Source organism: Hyperolius riggenbachi, chromosome 8 (assembly GCF_040937935.1).
Source record: "Hyperolius riggenbachi isolate aHypRig1 chromosome 8, aHypRig1.pri, whole genome shotgun sequence".
Lineage (NCBI taxonomy): Eukaryota > Metazoa > Chordata > Amphibia > Anura > Hyperoliidae > Hyperolius > Hyperolius riggenbachi.
In genome coordinates this window covers 230502300-230527548 of record NC_090653.1, presented here as the reverse complement: position 1 = coordinate 230527548, position 25249 = coordinate 230502300, and the positions used below count along the sequence as shown (strand labels likewise).

At 46.5% G+C, this 25249-nt stretch overlaps 1 protein-coding gene and 1 long non-coding RNA gene across 12 annotated transcripts in view; one reads left to right on the top strand and one right to left on the bottom strand.

Annotated features, from left to right (window-relative positions):
* Positions 1 to 3464: 3464 nt before the first annotated feature.
* Positions 3465 to 24746, bottom strand: LOC137527635 (uncharacterized). The gene is made up of 3 exons (XR_011023190.1): positions 24006 to 24746; positions 15197 to 15331; positions 3465 to 4706 (listed from the first exon to the last, which is right to left on the bottom strand). It is a non-coding gene; the product is annotated as an uncharacterized lncRNA (long non-coding RNA).
* HUWE1 (HECT, UBA and WWE domain containing E3 ubiquitin protein ligase 1) overlaps positions 24078 to 25249 on the top strand; it is a 177928-nt gene continuing 176756 nt past the window's right edge. For 7 of the 11 annotated variants that reach the window (XM_068248292.1, XM_068248288.1, XM_068248294.1 and 4 more), the window contains exon 1: positions 24079 to 24322. The gene's annotated coding sequence lies outside the window, so the exon portion shown is untranslated. Of the gene's footprint in view, positions 24323 to 25249 lie in introns of all 11 variants that reach the window. The other 4 variants (XM_068248296.1, XM_068248295.1, XM_068248290.1 and 1 more) reach the window with 2 other exon arrangements.

The window sequence follows — 25249 nt, the reverse complement described above, 5'->3', positions numbered from 1 at the left end:
TGCAATTTGATTGCTGTAATAGCCAATAAAGGATTTTCTATTGATTATTGACAAGAGTATGAATAATTTTGGACTGGACACTTTTTGCTCAAATGTAAATAAAAGATGATATTTTTTTTCTCCCTACAATAATGCCTCTTGTAAATTGGCCTCAATTCACTAAGATCGTGCTGGAGATAATAAGGCAAGAGAAAACTTACCTCCACACTTCGATCTTGCCTTATTAAGGTGTACAGATACGTTTTCACAGTATGAGAGTTATCTTATCTCTTCAGTCCTTAAGTTACCTGCATTATTTTCACATGCAGTTAATTAATAGCCTGTCTTTAACTTTAGAATTCTGGAGTTATTTTAAGGCACACCTATGTGTGGTGGTTTTGCCCGGTTGTGAAATGCTTTTGGGCCACAATAACCTTGCTAATTAATACCTCTCTGGGCACATCTACTGTATATGACCCATGTCTTATTTTATTGGGGGACAAGCCGTCGGGTTGGAAATGTCCTCCACATCGCTTGGCTCAGCATATAGCCAAGGCTGCCAGGTCTCCTATAGCTGGACAATGGTAACAGCCTACTCTGTCTATCTCCCAAACCGACTCTATCCTTTCAGATATATTGATCTCCGAATGTTTGATAGCTATCACCAATGATACCTTTGAAACCTTCATTAAAACCTGGCAGCCTTAGCTCTCGTCTGCCAATCTCCTGGATTTTCCGGTCTTGTGCCTTCTCCATCTAACCCTGAGGTTCTACCTGTCAGCAACTCAGTACCATTTTTCTTTGAGTGGTATTTGTATAAATCTTCATCTTGCCGTGTTGTTGTCTGTGCAAATCTTCATCATGACATGTTGTTTACCTATGTTATTCATTTGTTGTTATCACTGCCTTGTCCCTTTCGGACGTCTATTTGCTGTACTGTTTACTGTTAAAAGATTTTCCTCAATAAAAACGTTTGAAACTAAAATTGTAATTTTTCTTATGTGAAGAAACGCGGAAAAGCCGCCGCAAGTGTTCAGGGTGAGGTGGCTGTTTCCGTGTCCAACATGGCGGCACAACGTGAAAAAAACGCCGCATGCCGCATAGGCAGAGCGGTGGAGTCCGCGTTGGACGCGGCGGTTTGTACGCATAGCGATACCTCTGACATGGTGGTTGGACGCGGGGAGTCCGCCGCTTGCTTTGCAAAACATGTCTGGTGTGGCTGGGACTGCTAGTCCACACAGGTTCAGAAGGACGCGCGCGCTGAGAGGCAGAGCTTATATGACAGCCAGAGAAGAGTCAGCTGACCAAGCTGGTCAGCTGACATTTTCACCATTCCCCATTGGTCCAGCACTTAGGGGTGGCGCTGGAGAGCACTGTGGTATATATACTGGGTGCTGGTCATTTCTCTGGTGTCTGGCGTTGCAATCACTACGTGGTAGCACTCAGACCTTGTCTGTATCTGTGTTCTAGCATAGTTTCCAAAGGTGTTGACGATCAAGGAACTCACACCTTAGCGTCAGGAATATTGAACTGTATTATTTGTTATGACCTTCTGCCTGCCTGACTATCCCTCTGAACTCTGATCTTGTACCTTGTTATTTCTGATATCCTGTTACCAAACTCTGCTCGTTCCTGGACTCTGTACCTGCCTCCTGATTCTGTACCTCGTTATTCTGATACTCCGTTGCCAAACTCTGCCTGTCCATTGGATTCCGTATCAGTCTCCTGAATCTGTACCTATCTGTCTGTGTGTTAACGACCTGGCTTGCCCGACCTCGAGAACTGACCCTACTGTTAGAGGCAGTTCCCAGACCTGTTAGTGACACCATCTCTGGTGTCACTCACACTCTGTCCTTCCTACTCTTAGCCTAGCTCCTCCCCCTGGAGAGTCTAGTCTTTTGGAAGGAACATACTTCTGTGCAGTACTCAAAGAATTGCTGTTGCACTTAACACTCACTCGTTATCTCAGGTGTCCAGAGGTTAGTAGATATATCTGATTATCGGTGATACTGCAGATCATCGATAATCGGGTATATTCTGTATTCTCGGTGATACTGCAGTTCACCGGTAATCAGACCCTCTCTGTGTTACACCGATTGTTACATCTTAGTTTACAATTTTTTTTCCTTTGCAGAATTCTCAAAAACTACAAGGATTTTTTTTTAGCTATTTTGGTAACGATGGCATGTATGGAGGCTTTGCTATTAACCGCTAAAGTCAGCACTAATTTATAGAAAACTTGCGCGAAATTACAAACAGATTACACAAAATCAATTGACTGTCCAAATTGTAATTACGTATGGTGTTATTGCGAACATTGTAATTAGCAGATTACAATTATCACTAATGTGAATGTTTGAAAAGCACTGGTGGACAAATATTGAGGACATCAAACAAATATGTGTGTGTCAGAGGTTAACCGCTGAAGTAGGCACAAAATAACACATTCTGATTTAGCATCGTAATTATGGTACGAAATTTAAGATTTTGCAAAACTTGTGCTCATCAGTATCCTTTATGCTTTGGATGGACTAAAATACCTATTCCGGCTTATTTACATATAGTTTATATTTTATGTCATTGTACTAGACTGATTATGACAAGTTCAAGTACCCCTGAACCTATCTCAAGTTCCCCCAGGGGTACACCTGCCATGTGTTGACACTCTATGGTACAGATGACGCATTGTGTATCTATGCAGTATATCTGCCCTTTGTCACTCACATATGTATCTTTGCAGCGGGCTACAACCTAAATTTTGTTCTGACTGAGGCAAACACTACGTATAAATAACCAGTTATGCATATACCTCTATATTCCTTTTACCTACCAGTAATTCAGAAATTTAGATTTATGTAGCAGGCAAAAAATGCAATTTTGTTTGTATTTGAGGCAGGTATTGTATAGATATGAAGTTATACATATATTCCTATCTGTCCTTTACATCCTAGGTTCTCAACGTGTGGTACGCGCACTTCAGGGGGTACTTCTGATGGTTCCAGGGGGTACTCAGGCTTCATATACTTAACAATAATACAATACAATAACATTTCTATAGCGTTTTTCTCCCATAGGACTCAAAGCCCTTAGGCTCTCTCAGATTCAGTAATTGGTAGTAGGATGAAGTATTCACACAACAAAAGTTATATTTCTGCAAATGCCAAACTGAACAGGTGGGTTTTCAGTCTGGATTTAAACACATCCAGGGATGGAACTGTCCTGATCTGTTGAGGTAAGGAGTTCCAAAACATAGGGGCAGCATGACAGAAGGCTCTGGGACCAAAAGATTCCAAGTGGACTCTGGGTATGACTAGATTATTAGAACCTGTGGATCTGAGAATGCGGGGATTGCTACATAGCTGCAACATATCTTTCATGTATTCAGGGCCTAGATTATTCAGGGATTTAAATGTCAGTAGGCCGATCTTGAATAGGACCCTCCATTCTATAGGTAGCCAGTGAAGGGAGTGCAGACTGGCGTTATGTGGCAGTGACAGGGTTGGTTGGTTAGCAGTCTGGCAGCAGTATTCTGTATCAGCTGTAAGCGGTGCAAGACTTTTTGGAAGGTCAGTGTAGAGAGCATTACAGTAGTCCAGTCGGGATGTGATGAAGGCATGGACTAAGGTTGGCAGATCTTCTGGGGGGATGAGGTGCTTGATTTTTGCAATGTTCTTCAGGTGAAAATAGGATGATTTCACCACAGCGGAGATTTGAGTTCTGAAGTTTAACTCTCCATCAATTAGAACTCCCAGGCTACGCACATGGTCAGAGCTGCGTAGATCCGTGCCTCCTATTCCCAGTGGTGAAGACTGCAAGTTAAGTTGTTTTGTTATCATGCTCTGCCCTCCAATCAGAAGGACTTCAGTTTTGTCTGCATTTAGTTTCAGCCAGTTGTCATTCATCCATTGCTGTAGTTCACGTAAGCAGGCGTTTATAGTTAGAGTTGGGTCTGTCACACCAGGCTTGAAGGAAAGATATAGTTGGGTGTCATCAGCATAGCAGTGGTATGTCAGGCCATGTTTTTAGATTTGTTTTCCAAGCGGTAACATGTAAATCGTGAAAAGCAGGGGAGAGAGGATTGAGCCCTGGGGCACCCCATACTTAAGTGATACAGGGGTGGACAGGAAGGGCCCCATAGACACTTTGTGGGTTCTGCCCCTCAAGAAGGATTGGAACCACTGAAGAACTATGCCATCAATGCCGCAGTATTCCTGTAGCCTGTTTATCAAGATGTAATGGTCAACTGTATCAAAGGCTGCAGAAAGGTCTAGCAGTATGAGGAACGAGCACTCTCCTCTGTCTCTTGCCATGAGCAGGTGGTTGCATATTTGGATGAGGGGCGTTTCAGTGCTGTGGTGTTTCCTGAAGCCAGACTGGAATGGGTCATAACTGTTGGTTTGTAGGATTTTGGCTTCTAGCTGGAGGTAAACAGCTTTTTCAATTAGCTTGCCCAGAAAGGGGAGGTTAGAGACAGGTCTGTAGCTGGTCATTGCATCTGGGTCCAGGGAGGGTTTTTTGAGGAGAGGCCTGACGATTGCTTCCTTCAGTAAAGCAGGAAATATCCCTGATTGTAAGGAACAGTTAACAATTTTGAGGAATACCGGTACGAACAGGTCGGGGCAGTTCAACATGAACTGTGTTGGGCCAGGATCCAAGTCACAGGTAGTTAGGCGGAGGTGATGGAGGATGCTTGATGTGACTTCTTCATCAATTTCTTTGAAGTTTGACTTAACCAAGAATAAAAAACTTAGTTTTAGAAAATGATAAATCCTATACAAACAACACCAAAATTAGTATTTTAGTTAATTAAACGCAATAGTAAATGCTTGGAATGAGTTTAGAACCAATTATGTACTATGAATAAATATATATTTGTCAAGGGGTACTTGTGATAATGTTTACTATGCTACGGGGGTACCTGGTGAGTACAGGGTTTTAAAAGGGGTACATACCAATACAATGTGTAAGTACAGTATGTGGAGATATATTGAGGTGCTGATGATATTAGGGAGTACAGAAACCTATTCTATCATTTTTATGTCTGCTGTATATCTTTCAGAGGTGGAGGTCAGCCAGTATGGCCTGAAGATATTGGCAGCTAGCTTCATGGACTATTAATGTGATTGTGTGTGGTGTCAATAGACAGACAAAAGGAAACCTCATTACCTGTTTCTGGCTGTCCAGAGGAACTGTACTCTGTGATCTTTTGTATTAATGTAGACAGCTGCCATTGTCTTCAGTGAATGGACCAGTCCCCTTCAATAGGCAAGGAAGCTTTTTGATGTCTGGTAGGATACAATCTCACCTATTGAATTCTGCAAACTTCAAGAAGCTAAAACAGGAACCCCTTTGAAGTTTGCATATCACAAGAAAGATTATAACAAGCGTTCGGTGATGTCACAAACGGGGAAACTGCATTAGTTCCTGGGGGCTGGACATTAAATGCCCCAGGGGACACTTCAGACTATTTAAGCTGACCCAGGACAGCCACCGGTATCTGCTCTTGGAGTTAGCGCATAGCTAGAGTTGATCTCGACTTCTGGTCGAACAAGCGGCATGCTCCTGCCGACAACGTTGAGACCTTCAAGTTGGTAACGTTTTTTTAATCCCCATTTTTATTTTACGCAAATATCCGTGTGTGTTATCTTCGTAACTTTTATCTTGTAACTATTTTTACTTTGTTTTTTGCAATCTTTTGTATATATTAAGTTCTGCATTGTTCTATGTTTTTCTGGAATATTAAATTATTATTTAATAAGCTTGACTTCTGCCGTACTAAACTAACACTCATAGCCTAAAGGAGACTGAAGTGTAACCGTGTATAAGTTCATGCCTAATTGTACGCTTGAGCAACACTACCGTATGAAATTGTAATTGCATTGTGTGTGGGGGCGTTTGTCATACGTTGGCCTAAGCTCGCAGCTGACCCAACGTACGAACAACGCCCGTGCGAGTAGCGACAGCAGAGTGGCTAACAGTATCGTTCGGAACGACTGTTAGTGGGTCTTTGCTTCACGACAGTGTAAGATTGCAACTGTGTGTGTGTGTGGGTGCGTGGCGTTCCCGTATTTGGCCTAAGCGCAAAGCTGACCCGAATACGAAAACGCGGAGTGCGCGCTGAGGACTCAACAGCAGAGTGGAAGTGTCTAGCGAACAGCTAGTGGTGGCAGTGAGAGGTGTTCTGAGGGGTCCCAGCCTTGTTTTAGCTTGAATAAGGCTGTTCCCCGCTTAATCTGGTCAAACCCGCAGTCGGGAACCGTATACACAGGTGTGCCGCGGGCTGGTTCCTGACATAAATGGCAGGCAGTGGTGGGATCGTTTAGTACATTAGTACGCAGTTTAGCTCGCTATTCTGAGTACTAAAGGCTGGAAGCTTGCTAGAAGCAACTAGCCTACAGAAGTCTACTCAGTGCAGAATCTATATACTTTTTTTTGTTCAAAGATACACACGTGGTATTTTGCTTTCCCTTCCCCCTTTTTTTTCTTTTTATTTTTTGCAACACGATGGCTCAGAAAGCATCCAGCTATGCAAGGCAAAACAAAGAGATGCTACTCAACCTGTGTGAGCACAGAGGCATCGAGACGGTGAGCGGCCAGACGAAGGAGCAGTTGGTTCGTGCCCTCGAGGAGTATGAGGCAGAGCAAGCCCGTGCTTCAACGTCAGCGGATGCAGCTCACGACACGCCAGAGGAGGAATCGCTCCCACCACAGAATGCGAGTGGAGACGATGTCCTGGACGATCCACCGAGCAGGGAGATGCCATCTCTGGAAGCTGATCTACAGCTCCTGAACTCGGCTTATCCTGAACTGCGCCTAAAGCTGATCCTACTGCACCGACAGGCAGAGGAGGGGAGAGCTGAACGGCAACACTAGCTGGAGCTGGCTAAACTTCAGCAGCAGAACCGGTCTGCTGGACCCGCAGAACGCGAAGGTGAGCGAGTCCACAGAATCCTCCTGGATAAGTTCCCCGCTATGGACAAGGACTCTGACATCGACACTTTCCTACAGGGGTTTGAAAGGACTTGTCGGCAGTATGGGGTGCCCCGTGAGCAGTGGGGAAGATACCTCACACCAGGGCTGAGAGGCAAGGCCCTGGAGGCGTTTGTGAGTCTCCCCCAAGAGGAAGAAACAGACTTTGAGGCAATTAAGAAAGCCATCATTGCACGATACCACCTCACGCCAGAGGTGTATCAAAAACGTTTCAGGACAGTGCAGCGAGGTCCTAATGACAGTTACCTGGATCACGCGTGCAACCTGCGCACTGCCTTCCAGCAGTGGGTAAAAGGACTGTCAGTCAAAACCTTGGATGCCCTGCAGGAGCTGATGATAAAAGACCAGTTCCTACACACCTGTCCTGTTGAGGTCCGGCTGTTTGTGCTGGATCGAGAACCCAAGACAGTGGATGAGGCTGCGGAAATGGCCGATGCCTACACCGCCCATAGAGCACCTGCGTCCCGGAGGACTACTACGCCCAGCTGGAGAGGAGAACAGATTGCTAAACCTGTTTCACCCAGCACCCAGAGGAGGCAAGCACCGCTGTCTCCGGGATTCAAGCAACCTGACACTCGGAAATGCTTTGTATGTGACAGGGTGGGTCATATCAGCACGACTTGCCCAGAGAGGAAGAGGGAGGCCCCAAAATCCAGTGAGGCCTCAAACGCCAGTGAAGTCCCAACGGCTTTGTGTGCTACCAGGAATGCCACTGGCTATGCAGAGAATCTGCAGCTTGTCACGGTTGGGGGTACAGTTGCCACTGGGCTGAGAGACACTGGAGCAGAAGTGACTCTCATACATCCCCAGCTTGTGAACCTGGAGCAGTACATACCTGGGAAAATGATTGCTGTCAGAGGAATTGGGGGTGTCACCCCAGCAATACCCACCACCTTGGTCCACCTGGATTGGGGGGCCGGCAGCGGACTGAAAGAAGTTGGGGTAACTGACAAAATCCCCACCAATGTTTTGCTGGGTACTGACCTGGGACGGTTAGTGGCCCGGTATGAGCCTGCTCCAAACCCTGTGGAGCCCGCCTCCCCAGCAGAAGTTCAGGACTCTTGCAAGGTACTGTGTGATAATGCTGGGCAAGTGGGGAGTGCTGGTGAGGCCCCAGGGGCTATGGACTGTGTACTAGGAGCCAGCCCTAGTGATTCTCCAGTGCCTAGGCCTGGAGTGGGACATGTTGATACAAGGAATGCAGAACCGGATGATGTCATTTATGACGCACGGACTATCGATGCTGGAACTGTTGATGCTACGGGTGAAGGGCTGAGTAGCAATGGGTGTATTGCTGCAGATACTGTTGATGTTTTATGTGATGTCCCAAATGACAATATATGTAGGGCTGATAATGCTGATGTCATATGTGTTGTACTACATAATGCTGTGTGTCATGTGGACACTCCGTCAGCTGCAGGAGTAACCAGCGGCGCTCGCTGGGCTGCAGCAGGTGGACTGTTCACTGAAGGGGCAGATGGCACCAGGCCAGATCCTTCCCCTTCAGATGGTTTCAAGACCAAAGGTGATGTGGTTTAGGATATGGGTAAGGTGGGCGCTCCCTCGGCTGCCGTGGTAACCCGCAGCACTAGCGAGTCTACAGCAGAGGGACTGTCCACTGAAGTGACAAATGTTGCTGGGTCAGCAACATCCACTTCGGAACCTGGCTCTGAGGGCCCAGGAGCCTCTCCGTCTGCAGCCTTCCTAGAATGTGTGACAGGCAGCACTGAGCTCTCTGGGGCTGTTCGATTTGACAGCAGCCTGGAAGAGCTCAGGGGGCTAGCCAGCAGGTCACCAGCTGGGAGGGGTGGGCTGAGAGGGTTCTGGGAAATTATTCCCTCGGAGCTGTCCGAAGTGGAGGAGGCAGCCCGGCAGAGAATCGTTCCCCAAAGGGACCGAGAGATAGCTCCTGCCACTATAGAGAAAGTGCGTGTAGCGACGGTTGGAACCCTCCCCCAGCTGCAGCACTGTCTCTATGGTCGCGAATTCACGGTCGTCACTGACCCACATTCCCCTGGTTGGTTACGTCAGGTTGCCAAGGGCAACGACACATTGCGGCAACCTGACCTAGCTTTCCAGTCATGTAGCTTGGAGCTAACTGACAGGTGGGGAACCCTCCTGAGGATGCTAAAGGGTTACCCCACCCGGCCAGGCCGTCAATGTAGGCTATGGCAGGATGATTCGTTAGAATCACCTGCCAGCGCTATCCGGAAGGGGAGCAATCATGGGAATGCTGATGGGCTGTCCCGTCAAGCAGAACCAACAGTGTAGGTGCAGGCAGGATGAACTGGGAAGATCATCTGCCTTGCACCAAGTTAACGGCGGAGGTGTGGAGATATATTGAGGTGCTGATGATATTAGGGAGTACAGAAACCTATTCTATCATTTTTATGTCTGCTGTATATCTTTCAGAGGTGGAGGTCAGCCAGTATGGCCTGAAGATATTGGCAGCTAGCTTCATGGACTATTAATGTGATTGTGTGTGGTGTCAATAGACAGACAAAAGGGAACCTCATTACCTGTTTCTGGCTGTCCAGAGGAACTGTACGCTGTGATCTTTTGTATTAATGTAGACAGCTGCCATTGTCTTCAGTGAATGGACCAGTCCCCTTCAATAGGCAAGGAAGCTTTTTGATGTCTGGTAGGATACAATCTCACCTATTGAATTCTGCAAACTTCAAGAAGCTAAAACAGGAACCCCTTTGAAGTTTGCATATCACAAGAAAGATTATAACAAGCGTTCGGTGAGGTCACAAACGGGGAAACTGCATTAGTTCCTGGGGGCTGGACATTAAATGCCCCAGGGGACACTTCAGACTATTTAAGCTGACCCAGGACAGCCACCAGTATCTGCTCTTGGAGTTAGCACATAGCTAGAGTTGATCTCGACTTCTGGTCGAACAAGCGGCATGCTCCTGCCGACAACGTTGAGACCTTCAAGTTGGTAACGTTTTTTTAATCCCCATTTTTATTTTACGCAAATATCCGTGTGTGTTATCTTTGTAACTTTTATCTTGTAACTATTTTTACTTTGTTTTTTGTAAGCTTTTGTATATATTAAGTTCTGCATTGTTCTATGTTTTTCTGGAATATTAAATTATTATTTAATAAGCTTGACTTCTGCCGTACTAAACTAACACTCATAGCCTAAAGGAGACTGAAGTGTAACCGTGTATAAGTTCATGCCTAATTGTACGCTTGAGCAACACTACCGTATGAAATTGTAATTGCATTGTGTGTGTGGGGGCGTTTGTCATACGTTGGCCTAAGCGCGCAGCTGACCCAACGTACGAACAACGCCAGTGCGAGTAGCGACAGCAGAGTGGCTAACAGTATCGTTTGGAACGACTGTCTTTGCTTCACGACAGTGTAAGATTGCAACTGTGTGTGTGTGTGGGTGCGTGGCGTTCCCGTATTTGGCCTAAGCGCAAAGCTGACCCGAATACGAAAACGCGGAGTGCGCGCTGAGGACTCAACAGCAGAGTGGAAGTGTCTAGCGAACAGCTAGTGGTGGCAGTGAGAGGTGTTCTGAGGGGTCCCAGCCTTGTTTTAGCTTGAATAAGGCTGTTCCCCGCTTAATCTGGTCAAACTCGCAGTCGGGAACCGTATACGCAGGCGTGCCGCGGGCCGGTTCCTGACACAGTACACTTTATACAGAATATATATTGTAGCAGGTGAAATGCAATTTGTTTGTAACTGAAGCAAGCACTACATACAGAAAAGCAGCTGTGTACATATTTCTATCTGTCTTTAACATAAATCAGAAACTTGTAATTTGTAGCAGGTGAAAAATACAAATTGATTTTAATTGAAGCAAGTACCATGGGTGTAAATATATCTATCTGGCCACCAAGAATTTTCCTACAGCAAAGACAATGGCACTACAAGCTGTGATTTGTTCAGAAAGTCCTGTCTGTGTCTCAGACTGAATAACATGATGATGCTGACCAGTGGTGTAGGAATAGGGAGTGTAGAGGTTATAACTGCATTCAGAGGACCTACTAAGAGCCCTGCATCAGCCACTTCATCCACTTTCCATTAGTGATATAGTAGTAAAGATTAATTACACAGTGGCACCCATAAATAAACTGTTCTCTACTTTGTGTTCTAGCATGTCGGTCTGCAACCCATTTGGTAAAGCTTTTGGATCCAAAACAATCGCTGGAGATTCCAAAAAGTGCTCTGCCAATGTTAGTCAATGGTGGGGATCCCGCAATTGTTATAAGACAAAATCACAATCGCGGATCCTGCACTTCAATGCAACAGATAGGAACGCTGCAAAATTGCTTTTGAATCACTTTTTAAGGCCTCCTTCATACCGGGAGTAGCAAAACACTAGCAAAATCACTAGTGTTTTGCAAAGCGATTGTTTACTGTACAGGAAAGCAACTGTAACGATCGGTGTCAGCACACAGAGAGAATCTGATTATTGGTGATCTGCAGTATCACCAAGAATACAGATATATACCCGATTATTGATGATTTGCAGAATCACCGATAATCCAAGTATAACTAACCTCTGGACACCTATATAGTGTGAGTGTTTGGTGCAACAGTAATGACTTTGAGTAAGACCACCCGAGGAGCAGGTGGTCTTTGGCAGTATGGGCGATACTGCCTTCTGAGAAGTGCAAAAACCTTCCAGCAGCCTGTGACCTCCAAAGGGGTGGAGTCCCAGGCTGAAAGTAGGAAGGACCTGTGAGTGAGTGACACCTGAAAGGTGGATGTCACTAGCAGGTCTGGGGACTAACCCCTAAAGGAGAGAGATAGCTCTCAAGGTCGGGCAAGCCAAGTCGGCAACACACGGACAGACAAGGTACAGAGACAGAAGGCTGATTCGGTATCCAAATACAGGCAGGGTTGGCAACAGATAATCAGATATGCGTAGGTACCGAATCAGAAAGCAGAGGGATAGTCAGAAAAGCAGTAGGTCATAACAGATATCAAACAATGCCTAGTCTTGGGTGTGGGGTCCGTGGTCTCTACACCCTGGAACTAGTCTGGAGTATAATATGATGGTACACAGTATCCCTAGTCTTGGGTGTGAGGTCCGTGGTCTCGACACCCTGGAACTAGTCTGAAGTATAACAGAATGATAACACAAAGTCCCTAATCTTGGGTGTGAGGTCCGTGGTCTCGACACCCTGGAACTAGTCTGAAGTATAACAGAATGATAACACAAAGTCTCTAATCTTGGGTGTGAGGTCCGTGGTCTCGACACCCTGGAACTAGTCTGGAGTATAACAGAATGATAACACAGAGTCCCTAATCTTGGGTGTGAGGTCTGTTGTCTCGACACCCTGGAACTAGTCTGAAGTATAACACAATGATAAACAGAAGTAATCTGGCTCAGTGTGAATTCCCAGGTCCTCTTGGTTCTAACACACTGTAGGATCTGACTAAGGTCTGAGTGCTTCCACGTAAGTGTTCGCAACGGCAGACAACTTGAGACTGACCAGCAGTGACTATATATAGAGCAGCGCTCTCCAGCGCCACCCATCAGTGATTGACCAATAGTCACTTGCTCGGAGGTCAGCTGACCAACCTGGTCAGCTGATCCCTCCTCGGCTGTCATAAAGGTTCTGCCTCTCAGCATGTATTTCTCAATCAGTGTGAACTAACAGACCCAGCCACACCAGACGCATGCTGCTGCTGCGTGCAAACCGCCGCGCTGGACGCGGAATCAGCCGCCTTGCTGTCAGTACACACGACGGCTTTTCCGCGTTCCATTACAGCAACTTTGGAGCAATTGCGGTTTGTGATTCTATAACAATGAAACGCAATCGCGATCACTAAGTTTGAACACCGCCATACACATTACATTGCAGTAGCGCTTTTCAAAGCGCTAGTGATCGCCAGCAATTGAAAAAGCTTCTGAAATGGCTAATAAACTGCTCTATTGTGAATGAGTCTTAATATATTTATCAGGTCTCCTGATGTTTAATTGGATATAGAAAAGGACCTATGACCTTTTGTGCTGGGGGCAGGGCTACATGCCAGAAACCGGACATCAGGAGACCTGGTAAGTGTATTAACCACTTCCCAACTGAGGGGTTTTACCCCCTGACCACCTGAGCAATTTTCACCTTTCAGCGCTCCTTCCATTCATTCGTCTATAATTTTATCATTACTTATCGCAATGAAATGAACTATATCTTGTTTTTTTCGCCACCAATTGGGCTTTCTTTAGGTGGGACATTATGCCAAGAATAATTTTATTCTAAATGTGTTTTGATGGGAAAATAGGAAAAAATGTGGGAAAAAATTTATTATTTTTCAGTTTTCGGCCTTTATAGTTTTTAAATAATGCATGCTACTGTAATTGAAACCCATTAAATGTATATGCCTATTTATCCCGGTTATAAAACCGTTTAAATTATGTCCCTATCACAATGTTTGCCGCCAATATTTTAGTTGGAAATAAAGGTGCATTTTTTCAGTTTTGCGTCCATCCCTAATTACAAGCCCATAGTTTATAAAGTAACAGTGTTATACCCTCTTGACATAAATATTTAAAAAGTTCAGTCCCTAAGGTAACTATTTATGTATTTTTTTTAAATTGTAAATTTTTTATTTTTTTTTTAATTACAAAAAAAAAAAATTGGGGAGTGTGGGAGGTAAGGAGTTAATTTTTTGTGTAAAACAAGTTTATTTGTGTGTAAAAAATGGTTAGGGTGTAGTTTTACTATTTGGCCACAAGATGGCAACATTACCAATTTGTTTCATGCGACCTGCAAGCGTCCTTCTGGACGCTTGCAGGAAGTAGAAAGAGGCTGGGACTTTGTTATTTTTTCACAATGATCGCGCTGCTCAGCCAAGCGGCAGCAGATCATTGCGGGGCTTAGATCAACGAACGGGAATGGATTTTCCCGTTCGTTGATCTCTGGGCGAGCGGGCGGCGGCGTGTTTACTAGCGGCGGGTGACGTGTTTACAAGCGGGGGCGCGGACAGCGGCGGGAGTGCGCAGAGTACGTATTTCTCCGTCCCTGGGGGTGAAAGGATGGAAAAAGGGGCGGAGAAATCCGTACGCGCGGGGGTAAAGTGGTTAAACTTTAATCATACAAGTAAAACAAAAACAAATCGGAAGGAAGGGCTGTACAATATTGTACAGTGCTTCCAAACTCCTCCCAAACTGCCCCGGGGATTGCTGCATGAAGTACTTGAGCGATTGCAAGCGCAGCAACGATCCCTAGTGGGTCCCGGATCTTACTGCTGCTGTCCTTGAGAAACAGGTTGTATGAGGAAAGGAATTGCAGCACGGGGGACCCAGGTGTAATTCTGCTGGGAGCACTCCAGTGCTCAGTCAGTAGCTTTGTCACTGTGCTGAGATAAGCAGAGTAGCTTCCATACCTACGAAACCAGCTGTCCCCTCCAGCTACGGACATACACTTGTTTTCCAACCAGTTCCTAAGCAGAGTCTAAGCATAGCTGTATGTTAAACCTGCCATTTCTTACATCTTCTGCAGGGAAATCTCCAAGCATTGCCATGGGAACAGGCCAACAGCTTAGAGGCTTTAAAAGCTGTAAACATGATGCAGAGAAAAAGCCAATGAATGTCATACATGCAATACATGTCATACATGCAATGTATGCAACTATAATTTTAGTCGGTAGTTACATTAAGGCCCTCTTCACACTAAAAAACTGAAACGCAATTGTGCAACAATGCAATTGGGCAGCACGGTGGCATAGTGGTTAGCACTCTCGCCTTGCAGCGCTGGGTCCCTGGTAGAGATGTTGCAAACCTCAAATTTTGGGTTCGCCAACGCGAACTACGGCATATGTTCGTGAGCAGGCAAATCTGGCGAACCGCCACAGACTTCAATGAATTTTAAAACCTACAAAGACTGTTTCTGGCCACAAAAGTGATGGAAAAGTTGTTTCATGGGGTCTAACACCTGGTCGGTGGCATGCCAGAGGGGGATCCATGCCAAAAGTCCCACCAAAAATTACAGAGTTGATAGTACTATCAGAATCAGGGCCGGATTTACCATACGGCACTGTAGGCATGTGCCTACAGGCGCCTGATGATGGACAGGTGGCTCACTCCTCTCCCCAAGTGCCTTCCTCTTTCCTTCCCTATTATGCATATAGAAACAGATAGCGTGCATCTTCCATCTTAAGCATATAGATTTATTGCCAGTGTTAAACATCATAATTGGATTCTGTGCATTACATATTCCATGACTGCATACAAAGCTTGCAAAGTATTGTGCATATGTGGTACCTTGCTGTTTCCTGTGTGGGCCTGTCAGCGTGGGAGGTGGGAGTGAGGGACTGATGTGGGCCTAGCGACGGCCGTTTCGCGTCCTCCTGGACGCTTGGTCACGCCGTGTTCCTCTTTCCTTCCCTATGCAGAGTCCTGATGAGAGAGTAAATGAGATGTTACTCACCCTGCTCTCTGCATTCCACTGACAAGATCTCCCTTCAGTCAGGGGCAACTATAGCTACTTAATACTGAGGTTCCTTTAGCTACCTAGTACTTGGGGGCACCTCTAGCTACTTATTATTCAGGGTACTTCTGCCTACCTAATACTAAGGGGCACATGTAGCCTCCTATGACAGCAAACTTCAGCAGGGGTTTGTAGGTTCATGGAGGGCGAAGTTTAAGGTGCCAGGACATCATTGCCTACAGGCTCCAGTGAGGTGCATCCGGGCCTGATCAGAATACAGTGAAATAATAATGCACAGGAGTGGTACTGTGTCTGCAAGTTAATGTAGCAACAACAGTAGTGTGCACACAGCTCTGGGTGTCAGTGGGCCATGGAGTGTCACACACAGAGAAATGCAATAGTACTATACAGTGGAATAATAATGCATTGGAGAGGTTCTGTGCATGCAACCTAATGAGGCAACAACAATAGTAGTATTGTGCACACAGCTCTGGGTGTCAGTGGGCTGTGGAGTGTCACACACACAAAAAAACCACAGGAGACCGATGTGCTAGCCCTCAAAAGGGCTGTTTGGTGTGCTTTCACAGCAAGTGAGGAACAAGAACACAGGTCTAGCTAATGCTTTCCCTACCTATCTGCAGCAAGTCTGACCCTGCTCTCACTAACAGTCAGCAGCCAGCAGAGAATAAATCCAATATGGCCACCGCAACTGCTTTTTGATAGGGGGGTGGGGGGTCCAGGAGGGGGTGCTATGATGATGTATAGGGGGCAGATTAAACAACTCAAATGTTCGTTGTTCGCCGTGAATTAGAACAGCGGAAGTTCGCAGAATACTGTTCACTGGCGAAAAGTTCGGGCCATCTCTAGTCCCTGGTTTGAATCCCAGCCAGGTCAACATCTGCAAGGAGTTTATATGTTCTCCCCGTGTCTGTGTGGGTTTCGCCCGGGCGCTCCAGTTTCCTCCCACATCCCAAAACATAGAGATAAGTTAATTGGCTTCTCCCTAAATTGGCCCTAGACTAGGCATGGGCAAACTCGGCCCTCCAGCTGTTACGGAACTACAAGTCCCACAATGCATTTGCCTTTATGAGTCATGACGGTGGCTGTCAGACTCCTGCAATGCATTGTGGGACTTGTAGTTCCTTAACAGCTGGAGGGCCAAGTTTGCCCATGCCTGCCCTAGACTAAGATACATGCACTTCACGATACATACATAGACATATGACTATGGTAGGGATTAGATTGTGAGCTCCTCTGAGGGACAGTTAAGTGACATGAAAATATACTCTGTACAGAACTGCATAAGATGTTGACACTATATAAATACTAAATAATAATACTGAAAAGCGACTGCGATGTAAGCATGTGATTTTAATTTTTTCTAGGTTTTGCAATTTACATTTCATTGGATACAATCGCAAAACACTGGAAAAATGCAGCAGGGTCAGTGATAGCCTTTTTGGGGAAATCGGAATGTATTCAGTCTGACTGTGCCTCTGACATTAAAATGCAAAACGCAGGGGTGTAGCAATAGGGGTTGCAGAGGTAGCCACCACATCAGGGCCCTCCCTTAACTACAGTATTAGCTCTCTATTGGCCCTGTGCTCTTAATATTCACTTCTATAGATACTTTGAATAGTGGTAATCATTAACAAACTGTTCCCCACCCCCTTCTTGCACCTCTGACACTGTAGTTGCCATTGGCAGGTTTTGGTGCGCCATATCAATTGCTATGTATAGAGTGCTTGGGGGGCACATTGTAAAACTTGCATCAGGGCCCACAGCTCCTTAGCTACACCACTGGCAAAACGCGAGCATTCCAAAAATCAGATTGGAATGCTGTCTGTGTGAAAGGGCCCTTAAAGGGAACCTAAACTGAGAAGTATATGGATTTTTCCTTTTAAATAATACCAGTTGCCTGACTCTCCTGCTGATCCTGTGTCTCTGAGGGCTCGTTCCCACTATCGCGAATCCGCATGCGTCCAATGCATGCGGATTCGCACATGTAATGCAAGTGGATGGGCCTGTTTCCACTGTAGCGTTGTTGAGGTGCGTTTTTTTCAGCGGTAAAAAAACACACAAAAGAGCTAACGAATTCGCCTGCGAGTGGAATGCATGCGAATCGCCGCTAATGTATTTAATAGTAAAAACGCACGCGTTTGTTACATGCGTTTTTACCCGCAATTTCGCGTGCGATTTCGCACCTTTTTCTATTTTATTTTGCCCTGGCAGTGTCATGGTTAATTTCGCATGGCACCCTGCCATGCGAAATCGCACGCGAAATCGCGGGTAAAAACGCATGTGGAAACGCATCCGCATGCGGTTTTACAAGCGTCGGAATGCCGGCGAAATCGCGTCGCAACAGTGGAAACAAGCCCTAATACTTTCAGCCACAGCACTGAACAAGCATGCAGATCAGGTGCTCTGTCTGAAGTCAGACTGGATAAGTTGCATGCTTGTTTCAGGTGTGTGATTAAGCCACTACTGCAGCCAAAGAGATCAGCACGACTGCTAGGAAACTGGTATTGTTTAAAAGGAAACATCCATATCCCTCTCAGTTTAGGTGCACTGTAAGCAAACCTGAAGCAGAAATAAACTTATGAGATAATTATTTGTATGTGTAGTACAGCTAAGAAATAGAATATTAGTAGCATAGGAAAGCGTTTCATATTGTTTCCAGTACAGGAAGAGTTAAACTTCAGGTATTATCTATTCAAAAGAGCTTCTCTTAGCACTTGGGTCTGAAGCACTTAAAGGAGTCATCAGGCAGATTACAATACACCCATTTACCTACACGGGGCTTCCTCCAGCCCCTTGCAGCTGTCTGTCCCACGCTGTCAGCTCCGTTCACAGCCGACGGCCCGGGGTCCCCACACGATGCAGAGGACGACCTCAAGGTCCTCCTTACTGCTCCTGCATAAAGTGCCGCTGTCAATCAAGCCCACGTTGTCCATGGCATACTGCGCAGGCGCTGTAATGTAATTTGCCTGATGACTCTTTAAAGTATACCTGAGTTGGGATGAAATAAAAAAAAAAAATAAGACATACGTCGAGCTTCTTCCAGTCCCCTCTGGCCTAATCGCTCCCTCGTTGTCCGCAGCCACCTCCTCATTTGCCCACAACTTGCCGCAAAATATCCTCCAGTCAGGGTCAGTTGGCAAAAGCGCAGTACCGCCAGGCACGCTTCCCGTCTCGCTCCCATCACCGGGAACGTTCTGTTATCGGGAGCTTACTGCGCAGGCGCAGTATGAAGTTTTCTTGTACTGCGCCTGCGCAGTAAGCTCCCAATGAGGCGCGCGGCCTCGGCCGCGCAGCCACAGTTCTATTCGTCTAGTTAGACAAATAATTAGCAGGTAACCAGCGGCGGGTAATGGAGCTTCGGAGGAGGACAGCGCGGGACATTACAGCTGCAGGGGGCCGATAGAAGCCCCAGGAAAGTGACAGTTTTTGTATTTTTAGACATGCAGAGAACCCCTTTAAGCAATAGACCCTGAACCAGCATGTAAATCAGATGTCTATGACAAATCTAACAAGATTAGCTGCATGCTTGTTTCAGGAATGCGATTTATACCCTACTGACCAGAAAAATCAGCAGGACTGCCAGGCAACTGGTATTGTTTAAAAGGAAATAAATATGGCAGCTTCCATAGGTCTCAAACCTCGGGTTCTTTCAATCATTATCTGTCAACAATGAACCTCATCAAATTCAGAATCCTGTGCTTGCCTGTAAACCATGGGGTCCAGAGCCCAATAAATATGTAAAATAGTATTTGTTGCAAGAATTACAAAGCCATTGAAGTTTCTCAAGTGTGAGCCAAATGAGGGTCAACCTAAAATATAATGTGCAGTTTTAAAGATGTCAGGGACTGTACCCATGCCCATCTACATCCCACAGACTTTAGTACCATTATCTAGAATGATAGAATGTATACTGAATATTTATTCTTTCATGCTTCATTATACGATGTACTAAAATAGATTTTAACAAACAAAACAAACAAACACAGAACATTTATATCGCGCTTTTCTCCTGGTGGACTCAAAGCGCCAGAGCTGCAGCCACGAGGACGCGGTCTATAGGCAGTAGCAGTGTTAGGGAGTCTTGCCCAAGGTCTCCTACTGAATAGGTGCTGGCTTACTGAACAGGCAGAGCCGAGTTTCGAACCCAGGTCTCCTGTGTCAGAGGCAGAGCCCTTAACCATTACACTATCCAGCCACTAAGGCCTTTTCAAAGTAATAAAATGGAGCCTTAATTCAGCCTCCCTGCTTTAACCACTTCAGCCTTCAGAGTTGTTCTCACCTTATGCATCAGAGCAATTTTCACATTTCAGCACTCCTCCCATTCATTGAGCCCCTAAAGTAACAATGTATGTATTCTATTTTCTATTCTGTCACTTTGTTTTCTTTTTGCATGCTTTTTTTTGGTACAGGTTATAGGAAAATAACAGTTTTATTGCTTTTATTTCATTTTGTCACAAATTTACAGACATTGGTCTCAGCCCTAAAACACCCTGAAATAAATTCTACAACTTATAACTGTTAAAATCACACCACATATCTCTCATTTGATAACTAGTTGGGCATTTATCAGACCATTAACTCCGAAGTGTGCTTGTACAGGCCAATTTTTTTCCACAAAGTAGCACTATAGAAGAGGCTGGTCAGCAGAAAAAGGCCACAAATGTCACCATTATGGAAAGATAACAACCAGGGCTATTCAAAAGTGGGTGTTTTATAAGCTTTTGACTCTTGTAGTTTTGCTGAAACTTTCCCAAGTCTGATCATAATTTTGAAAATGACATTTTTTTTGAATGATGGATAGAGTTTGTCCCTACCTTTATTTTTATGTGACGGGGGTCCAAACTATCAGACACATCAAAATGGATTCTACAACTCTTTATGATTAAAATGCGGTCACATATACATATATCATTCTCAAGGTGCGTCTATGGCTTGTTTGCAGTTCATTTAGGTAGGGGATGGTTTGGGTTAGGAGTAAGTAGTGGGTGGTTAGGGTTAGTTGATGGGTTGTAAGGGTTAGGCATAGATAGTGGATGGTTTCGGTCAGAGACGGATTAAGGCTAAATGGGGCCCTAAGCAAAGTAACTGATTTGGGCCCCCCCCCATCATGTCGTAATAGAATCAGAAGATACAGCTGCACAGCAACATGCCGCACACACCGAGGCAGTCGAGCTACTGGTTGCTATGGGCAACAGCCCACTTTCCTCTGTGGGTGCACCATGCAGGGAACAGCAGCGGCAAAATGCAGAGTGAGAGATGAATGGCTGGGACATTTGCACTCAGGGGCTGGGGCACCACTGTGAAGAGGGCGCCGGATATCACAGCAGCAGCACATTCCCCCCTGCATCTCCAGCCTGGCAATAGTAGAAAGCTCTGGACACCGCCAAACCGGAAGCCGTTCCCCAGACAGAATTATATAACCACCCCCACCACTGAACAACCGATTTCCTCCCAAACTAGACAGCCACCATGCAGCCTCCATCCCAGTGAATACGATAGTCCAGCAGAGAAGGCAGCCACAGCGGGGGAGAATGACAGCACCAGATGACTCACATTCACCTATTGCGATCCAAGCAATAGAGGTCCCTGGTCCTGTCATCTGGAGCCCATCTGTCTCCTCTAGAGTGCTGCCGCTCTGTTACTACTACTATTACTACTTCCTACTTCCTGTCTGATCTGAGAATCAGGAAGTTCAGAGCGAGCGGCTGCACTGTAGAAGAGACAGATGGATTTCAGATGACGGGATCTCTATCGCTTGGATCATGGATAGGTGAGTGAGCGTTTGCCATCTGCTGCTATCATTCTTGCTGCAGCTGTGGTTCTCTGTGGGAAGGGAGGGCAGAGTGGGCAGCGGCAGAGCGCACAGTAGCAGGAAGGGGGACCTAGGAGGAGAGCCTGGCTCTGAAGACAATCAGCAGCGCATGGCATCATTTGACAAGACAAGACAAATAACATTTATATCGCGCTTTTCTCCTTGTGGACTCAAAGCGCCAGAGCTGCAGCCACTAGGACGCGCCCTATAGGCAGTAGCAGGGTTAGAGAGACTTGCCTAAGGTCTCCTACTGAAAAGGTGCTGGCTTACTGAACAGGCAGAGCCGAGATTCGAACCCTGGTCTCCTGTGTCAGAGGCAGAGCCTTTAAAGGGACTCCGAGCAGTACCTGTGGGTATGCCTTTAAGCATACCCACAACTAATTAATTACATCCTCACACCTACCAGCATGATGTTTGTAATTATATCCCCCTGGGTTCCTTATATTTCATTGCATTGTGTTGAATCGAGCTGCCGACTTTGGAGAAAAGTCGTCCTGTGTAATACAATGTAACTATGGAAAGATGCATATAATTTTGAAGCTCTCTTTCTCCTCTTTCCAATGATAGATAAACTGCCACCCTACGCCTTTTAGTTTTCGCTATTTTCGCGATCGAAATTGCTGTGGCCATGATTTCGATCGCGAAAATAGCAAAAACTAAAAGGCATAGGGAGCGGGTTTATATATCATTGGAAAGAGGAGAAAGAGAGCTTTAAAATGATATGCCCCTTTCCATAGTTACTGCACTGCTCAGAGTCCCTTTAACCATTATACCATCCAGCCACCGCTGACCGGATGGAGCGGGCTGGTTTATGTGCTGATGGGGCCCCTTTGACTCTGAATGGGGCCCCAAGCGACTGCTTTTGTTGCCTGGTCAGTAATCCGACCCTGGTTTCGGTGAGAGTTAGAGTACAATGGGTTCAATTACTGATATTTTACTATAGTTGATAATAGAATATTGGTAAAATTAACAATATTCTATAACTGTTATTTTGTGTCTAGTACCATTATTATGCGCGCAGAAAACATTTCTGGGGTTTCTGTCGCATTCCTTGGATCAACCATGTAGGCCTGAAATTTCCCAGCATGTACAATACATTCACCAATCAGACATGCTTTTGGCAGCACTAAATGGTTTAAAGAGGCGCCCTGGTGGTATATAAAAGCGTTTAACCAGCTGAGCGGTCTGGACGAGCTCAGCTCGTCCAACACCGCCAGCGGCTGCCGCTCAGGCCCTGCTGGGCCGATTTTAATGAAATAAAAAGCAGCACACGCAGCCGGCACTTTGCCAGCTGCGTGTGCTGCCTGATCGCCGCCGCTCTGCGGCGATTCGCCGCGAGCAGCGGCGAAAGAGGGTCCCCCCAGCCGCCTGAGCCCAGCGTAGCCGGAACAAAAAGTTCCGGCCAGCGCTAAGGGCTGGATCGGAGGCGGCTGACGTCACGACGTCGGCTGACGTCGATGACGTCACTCCGCTCGTCGCTATGGCGACGATATAAGCAAAACAAGGAAGGCCGCTCATTGCGGCCTTCCTTGTTTATTCTGGGCGCCGGAGGCGATCGGAAGATCGCCTCCGGAGCGCCCTCTAGTGGGCTTTCATGCAGCCAACTTTCAGTTGGCTGCATGAAATAGTTTTTTTTTTATTTAAAAAAAACCCTCCCGCAGCCACCCTGGCGATTTAATCAGAACGCCAGGGTGGTTAAAAGCAGTTTAAAACCGAGAAAAGGTTTGAGGTTGCTTACCTCAAGGACGACAAATCTTTGTAGAGACAAAAGATTTTATTGGTAGCACAGGCAACGCGTTTCACGGGTCTGAGCCCGCTTCCTCAGGCCAATAGCAGTGCCAGGCCAATTGAAATAGCAAGCTAAGGGAGCCTCCCTTAGCTTGCTATTTCAATTGGCATGGCACTGCTATTGGCCTGAGGAAGCGGGCTCAGACCCGTGAAACGCGTTGCCTGTGCTACCAATAAAATCTTTTGTCCCTAAAAAGATTTGTCGTCCTTGAGGTAAGCAACCTCAAACCTTTTCTCGGTTTTAAACTGCTTTTAAACGCTTTTATATACCACCAGGGCGCCTCTTTAAACCATTTAGTGCATCCCTAACCCCCATACGATACCCGTGTGAGGGGTGGAGGCAGAACATATGTGGTTTACACCACGGTGGACTTCTGCCTCCCTTCTTTTTTTCCAAGGAGAACGACCGCACCCAGGTCCTTAGTGACCTCCCCGAGTGGAGTCGGGTTAATTGTCTCCACCTGCTTCCTGTGGTCGGTTGCCCCTCTGCAACCCACTCTTGTGAGTAGATTCTTATCTTCTATATTGACAATTTTGACTTAACATATTACACTATTGGGCTCCCGTGTTTTTTGTTTCCTGTGCCTTTTCCCCAGAAGATGTCCTGACACCAATCATCCACTAATGCTTTTGGCAGCACTGACTTTCATCCGGTTTGGTAATAATTATTGAATCAGATGATTGATCGGCCCAATCGACAGATGTATGGACGCCTTAACAGCAGGGGTTACTAGGCAAACCTCATTTCTCATGAAGGACTACTACATACTGAAATTACTTTGCTTCACTTACAACAACTTTAATTAATAGAAAACATGAGATTCTAGGCTTTAATGTAATCAGCAGCTATAAGCTTCATAGACAAATCTGTAACAACCAATAAATGACCCTGGTACGCGGATTCACTGAGAGCAACAGTCCCAGTCGCACATGATAAAGCATTTCCACTGACTGTTTTGTCGCCATCCGCTTTCCTATCACAGTCTCGCGAGATTCCAAGGCCAGGGATCACGAGATCTTACCGGGGTGAACCCGCTGCTACCGCTTGAGATGGAGGAATGACGTTCTCGCGATGCTTGTCAGAAGGGAAGCCCTGCAGTGCGTAGAGTCTCGCGAGGCGCTGCTCGGAAGGTTCTGATCAGAGCGGGAAGTCTCGCGAGGCGGGCCCGGACTGGCTGGCTGGGCAGACAAGGAAGGAGGGGTTCTCACAGGAGGAGTCTCGCGAGACTGGGTACCGCGGCTCTTGCGCTCAGGGGTCCAGTAGTCAGTGGGGGCTTTGGGCTGTTGTAAGATGGCGGAGGCGAATGGAGCTCGGAGCTGAGTCTGCTGACCCGACCAGGTAACGGATGCAGAGGGGCGAGGAGCGCGTGACGGGGTTTGTAGGAGAAGCAGAGCGGCGGAGCGAGGCGGCCGACACACGGGGGCGCCTCACAGGCACGAGCGGCCTCCTTCTTCTTCCCCCTCCTGTCAGTAGAGCGGCGGCCTGTTCACCTGCGCCTCACTCTCCGCACAGGCTCTGCGGCCTATCCGACTTCTCTATGTGTGCGCGGACCACGGAACCCGCCTTCCCTTCCGCATTTCCCCGTCTCCTGCCATAGTCGCTAGGCCCGAGCCTCGTATCCCCGCACCCCTCCCCCCTACAGCCGGTCTGAGTTCTCTTCCTCCATCCCGTGCGGCGAGCGGCAGCGCTGAGGGAACCATGAGGCAGCTTTTTTTTCTGATGCCGGCTCCGGTCTGCGCACCAGGCCGGCCAGTCACGTGACCTTCTCCCCGGCCTGGCAGCGCTCCATGTACCAGTATCTGTCCTGCTATTGTGCATCAATGGGTGGCAGCGTTGGTGCGCTCAGCTCTCGACAGGTCTGGGAGACTCTTCTGGGGTCCTGCCATTCTGATCACCTAGCCCCGAGATTGTGTGCCTTTGAAACAAGGAGAGTTATAGACCGAGATGGTCTCACAAGCTTATTTTAAATTGGGAGGAAACTCCACATTAACTGAAAAAGGAATATAATAAATGTGATAAGAAAATTAGCCTACCTATCCTGTTTGTTTTTAGTGTTTACTGTGTATATGTAGTGTATAATGACAAAAACTAAAGCAATCAGTCACCAAATACGAAATTTCCAGTTTGATCGGAACTGGAATTTGTGTCAGAGAAGGGGAACTTAATTAAGTTGTTGCAAATCTGATTTCTTTAATGCAACATGCCTGATTTCCTCTGATGCAAACTTGCATGTCAGCTCAGTTTTAAACTCATTGATAAGTCACT